This window comes from Neomonachus schauinslandi, chromosome 6, assembly GCF_002201575.2.
Source record: "Neomonachus schauinslandi chromosome 6, ASM220157v2, whole genome shotgun sequence".
NCBI lineage: Eukaryota > Metazoa > Chordata > Mammalia > Carnivora > Phocidae > Neomonachus > Neomonachus schauinslandi.
The window spans coordinates 6,443,802-6,450,091 of NC_058408.1; positions in this window are offsets into that span (position 1 = coordinate 6,443,802).

Here is a 6,290-nt window from a genome sequence, read left to right on the forward strand (position 1 = left end):
AAAGAAAGAAAGAAAGAAAGAAAGAAAGAAAGAAAGAAAGAAAGAAAGAAAGAAAGAAAGAAAGGAAGGAAAGAAAGAAAGAAAGAAAGAAAGAAAGAAAGAAAGAAAAGAAAGAAAGAAAAAGTGAACCATGTAGCTGTTTGAGGAAAGATGGTTCTAGGTGGAGGGCTCAGTGAGTTTCCTTCCTGAAGAAAACAGACATTTGGTGTTTGAGGAACATTCCAGAGGCCAGTGTGTTGGGGCCAGAATGGATGAGGGGGACAGTGGGAGGAGGGGAGTTTGGAGAGGTCAGATGGGGTCTCAATCATGTAAAGCTTTCTGGTCCATTTTATGGGTTTTTTGCTTTAATTCTGAGTGAGATGAGAGAGCGAAGGCACAGGCAGACGTGGCTTCTGCTCTAACTGGATCATTGGCCACAGTGTTGGGAGTGGACTCTTGGAGGGCAAGAGTGGAAGCAAGGAGACCCGGTGGAAGGTGGTTTCAATCATCTAGGCAGGGGGCAGTGGGGGCTCAGACCAGGGAAGGAAAAAAAAATGGCTGGAATCTGAGTATGTTTAGAGGGTGGGAGAAAGAGAAGAGTCAAGGGTGACCTCAGGGATTTGGAGCTGAGCATCTGGAAGGACCAAGTTTCCATTAACTGAGCTGGAGAAGGCAGTGGAGAAAGCAAGCTGGGAAGAGGGATCAGGAGTATAGTTTGAGATACTAACAAAATGCTGGCATTGACATGCCCCAGTCAGAATTTCCAGGATGAATAGTTCCTGGGGCCAGTTGACAAGCGGGGTCCCGACACATAGCCCCCTCCCCTAGTCTCTCCCCAACCATGTGTCTAGTGCAGAACTGCCGATGCAGGTTATCAAAGAGCCCACCTCAAATCCAGCTAAGAGACAGACAGAGGCTGTTCAATTTAATCCCACCCTCCTCCCCAGCATGCTTCCCAGTGAATCTATTCTCTCTTCCAACTCCTACCTCTCCCCACCTTCTATGATGATGTCCTGACACCTTAATGAAAAAGCTTGGGGTCATGGGCGCTTTTCAGTTCATCAGCTTACTTCCCCAGAGTCACCATCTTGTGACTCTCTTCAATCTCACATGATGAGCTTTCCCTTGTGTTCTAAGCCAAGTCCTTCACCTTGCAGAGGGGTCTGTCTCCCCCACCAGACTATGAGTTCTTTGCCCCGGAAAATCTAATGGTTTTTTTAAGATTTTTTTTTACTTATTTGAGAAAGAGCGAGCGAGAGCATCTCTGTAGGAACATGATACTAACAACATACTGTGGCTTTCAAACTCTATGCGCACATACTACCTTGTTTTTTTTTTTTTTTTTTTTCCTGGCAGAAGTGAGGATTGGAAAAGGCATAGGTAACCACAGGCACATCGGTGATGCTGCCCCTTCCTTTCCACCACTTTTTAATTTATTCCTCGGGCTTTTGATCTCAAAGCAGTTCGAAGAAAAGGCGTTCAGTTTTGCCACGCTTCTTTGGGGAAGATGGCCACAGAGGGCGGTATAGGGCTGTAGATAGGAAACAATACTTTTGTACACTTTCTATAAAGAACTATTGTTCTTCAAAGGGCCCTCACCAGGTAACAGCTCACAGTAAGTGCTCTGTCAACTTAGTTTCCGTATTTTCTCACCACAGTGTTTTCCTTTTGGTCCCAGATTTGTCTTTCTCTCCCCAAGTCCCCGTACCCCTCCCTGGGCTCCAATGCTGCAGCCCCAACGTCAATGCACATGCCCAGCTCTCTTGTGCAAACCTTTGGCCAAGGACAGTGATCCCGGGATTAGAGCCAGTGGGTAAGCCGCCCCCTTTACAGCCTGGTGAAGAAAAGCCTCCCTCTCCCCATTGTACCCTGAGTGTGGGAGCCTCTTTCTGCTATGCTTTGACTTGCCTCTAGGCTGCAATGTCTCGAGGCAACAACAGAGGGAACCAGTGCACTCTCTAAACAAGAAACTCTGAACTGCTCCCGGATCTCGAGTCACCAGCCATTTCCATTTCAGATTCAGCCTTCCGGAGGTGATGGAATTCCCTGTCGTGGCGGGCCCATGCTGACTTTCTAGATGCTTTTCCTGCACCACGTGTTATCTCCTCCCTCCGAAGGGCAGTAAACTTGTACAGGGAAAGGAAATATGATTCAGGCCCCTTATATACCACAAGGGGACAGAATATCTGGAGGAAATATTTAGAAGTAGTGGCAAGGGGCACAATTAGTCATCTGTGGCATCTCTGCAGTCCCCTGAGAAGGAGCCAAGGTAAGGTTCTTTTTGTTCCGATGGGCTAAGTCCAAGCCTGGAATTATAGAAATAAGTGAGAGGCGCCTGCGTGGCTCAGTCGGTTAAGCGTCTGCCTTGGGCACAGGTCATGATCTCGGGGTCCTGGGATTGAGCCTCACATTAGGCTTCCCTGCTCGGCGGGGAGTCTGCTCCTCCCTCTCCCTCTGACCCTCCCCCCTGCTCATGCACCCATGCATTCTCTCTCAAATGAATAAATAAAACATCTTTAAAAATTTTTTAAAAAAGAAATAAGTGAAAGAGACGAGGGAGCAGAAGGCTAGCCAAGGACAAAGCACAAGCTGACTCCCCTGCAACACCGCCACCCCCGCCCCCCATGGGATCTGTGTGACATTCCTCCAGGAAACTTCCAACTATCTTAATGTTAATGCTTTGCTAGAGGGAAAAACAACCTTAGCTTGGTAATAGCAAGGCCTCCGGTACCCTGAGGGTCTTCCTTAGCATATGAAAGTCCTTTTGGACACCTCCCTTTTTCCTTACCTCCCCCAACCCCATAGTATATAATCAGTCACCCCTCACAACCCTAGTGCAGTTCTTTTTGCCCAAGGGTCCTGGTGTCTCAAGAATTTTATCTTGGCCTTGGGCTCCGGACCTCACCTACCTTCAAAACTACATCAAAGGGAACAATCTTACTGAGAACCCACCGTGTGTCATGAGATCTACATTTGTTGTTTTACTTCATTATAACAAAACAGATATTCCATCCCATCTTAAAGCCAAAGAAACTAGGACCAAGAGAGTTTGGTTCATTTACTTGGGGTCGCATAGACATCAGTGGGAGATTGAAATTAGGTTTGACTCTGAAGCCAGGGCTTGCTCTCCAGACCTACAGGGAAAGCACCAAAAAACCTGGTTCCACTTCTTTCTGAAGCTGCTTCTGACATTAAAGGGGATGTAGAAATTGCAAAGATGGGAAATGTTGTGACAGACCACCAAATTGACTCACCTACCTGAAGGTATAGAGGAAGGGAATAAGAACAAAGTCTCCTAAAACAGGTACTTACAATGCCAGGAAGAAACGGATTCTCTATAGGAATCCTCAGGAGCCACAGTTTCTGTCAACCATTGCGCCTTAGTTCAAGCTGCCATAGCAAATGACCATAGACTGGGTGGCTGAAACATTTATTTCTCATGATCTTGGAGGCTGGATTCTGAGATCACAGTGCCAGGCACAGTCAGGTTCTTGGTGAAGGTTCTCTTCTTGTTTCCAGATAGCCCTTTTCTCATAATGACTTCAATGATGGGGAACAGAGGGAGGAAACAAGCTCTCTGGTATCTCTCTTCTTTTTAGAGAGAGAGGGTGTGCACACGTGAGAGGGGGGTGGGAGGGGAGAGGGAAAAGGAGAATCTCAAGCAGACTTCTCACTGAGCACGGAACCCCATGTGGGGCTTGATTTCACGACCCTGAGATTACAACCTGAGGCAAAATCAAGAGTCAGACACTCAACTGACTGTGGCACCCAGGTGCCCCTTTCTCCGGTATCTCTTTTTAAAAAGAGACTATTCCCAGCACGAGAGTTCCACTCTAATGGCCTAATTACCTCCCCAACCCCCACTTCCAAATATTATCATACGAGGGATTAGGGTTCCAACATATTAATTCTTTTGGAAGGGGTCCCACAAATAATCAATCCATAGCACATTGCAAAGAGATACTGTTCAGGAGAGAAGAAAGAATGGGTTGGAGAGGGGCAGTGGATTCCTTCCAGTTAAAAAGTGGAATTCCAAGTGATTCCCTGGTATTTCCTGGCCAGGTGGAAAGAAGAGGATATAAGCAGAAAGACAACAGGAGTGAGGGAAACTAAAGGGAAAAAGGAAATCTACCAGGTGATCTTGCAAGAACATTTACAGGAGAGAAAATAAAAATATCTAATAAAAGTATAAAAAAGGTATACTCTAGGGGCGCCTGGGTGGCTCAGTCGTTAAGCGTCTGCCTTCGGCTCAAGTCGTGATCCCGGAGTCCTGGGATCGAGCCCCGCATCGGGCTCCCTGCTCGGCGGGAAGCCTGCTTCTCCCTCTCCCACTCCCCCTGCTTGTGTTCCTTCTCTCGCTTTGTCTCTCTCTGTCAAATAAATAAAATCTTTAAAAAAAAAAAAAAAGGTATACTCTAATAACAAAAACTCTCAAAATATCATTTTTTGCTTATAAAATTAAAAAGACAAAATTTTAATAAGAATGTTTTATATTGATATGGGTGTTGTAAGTCATGTACTCTGACTGCTAATTACAGCATAAATGTATGCAACTGGTCTACAAAGCAATTTTGTAATAATGTTAAATTTTGCAGACATGAATTAAATACTTATTCCTTTCTAGTTCATAGTTCTTTATTGCTACATTTAAAAATTACTTCAAAACTTAGCAATTTAAAACAATAAATATTTATTGTCACACATAATTTCTGCAGAATTGAATTCAGAATGGCTTAGATGGGAGGTTCTAGCTTAGGGGGTCTCTCATGAGTTTGCAGTCAAGTTTTCAGCCAGAGCTACAGTCATCTGAAGGCTTCGCTGGGACTGGAAAAGCCACTTCCAAGATGGCACACTCACATGGTTGTTGGCAGGAGGTTTCAGTTCCTTCGTTCCTCCTATGGAGAAGTCTAGAGGGTCTCCATGACAAGGCAGCTAGCTTCCCCCAAAGCAAGGGATCAGATAGCAAGGTAGAAGCTGCAATGTCTTTTATGACCCAGGAAGTCACACCCCATCATTTCCACAATATCTTATTGGTTACATAGGTCAGCCCTTTTTAAGGTGAAAGGTGCTGTAAGAGATCATGAACACTAGGAGACAAGGATCATTGGGGGCCATTTTGGAGACTGGAACCAGAGTTGTTACTTTCATGCTTGAAGGATTTGGATCTTCAAGAGCTCAACAATTAAAATATGGGCATATTTTAAAGGGATTCCGAGGCATATCTGTTTTGGGTTTTTCTCAAAACCACTTTTGAATGTGGCTCAATTATACAATTTACTTCCTTTACCTTGTTTGTCAGCCACGGAGCAAAGGGAAGACATCACAGTGTAAGAGAGGCTGGAAAAGCAAAAGAAATAAAGCTTTACAGGAGATTGGTTTCAAACTGGTAACTTCTGCTTGTAGCATTCAGGAGAACGACTTATATGTAACCAAGATATGGATTATAACAATGGCTATTTTTCAAAAGGAGGACCTAGTCACCTTCTACAAGTTCAGCATTTACTCTCTGATTACAATATGCTCTTTCAAAAAGATAGACTGGAACGAAATGCTTCTTTTTACTCACACTTTTCTAAGATGTGAATTGCTCAGAGTTCTTCTACAGAGTCCTAGCAATTTATCTGCACCTCCTTTAGAGCATTTTTACCTTGACTCCTTGGAGCATATTGATATACATGTTTAATTCAATCTCTCCACTCAAGTTACTTGAAGTCCAAGTTCATTTCCATTTTGTCTCTTTTCTCTATTCAGGACCTAAGTGCTCTCCCCACTCTGCCTTCCCTTTATATAAGCAAATAAACGCCTGTGCTCATTGCCTTAGAAGAGCCTGTGAGTTTTATTTGATTTTTATATTCCCAAATCCCAAGCTCTTGAGAGATTAGTATTGACTTCACATAGAGAAAAACGCTTGTTAGAAATAGCGGGAAAATGCACAGAGCTCTCCCTACTCCAGACCCTGAAAGGGCCATGTAGACAGAAACAAGGCACATCTCAGCAGCAACCAGACAAGTTGATGACCCAGGATACCGAAGAGCAGATGGCTCCTCAGCCTCTATTTTGCACCACGTTGTTACCCCACCTGCCTGGGAAGTTAGACAAAACCTGAGGAAAAGCGGATGGGGGCAAATTGAGACTAAATTTCTGCCACCCTATCTTAATGGAGCTTGAAGTAGGTAAAGTTCAATTACAGAAAAATAAGGAAGGCTACATTTATTGCACACCCTCGTTTGTGGATCGGGAGTCTTGTTTGCTACATCTGCTACCCAGTAAACGTTTTTAAATGAGCAAAAGAATTGAATGAATACACGAAA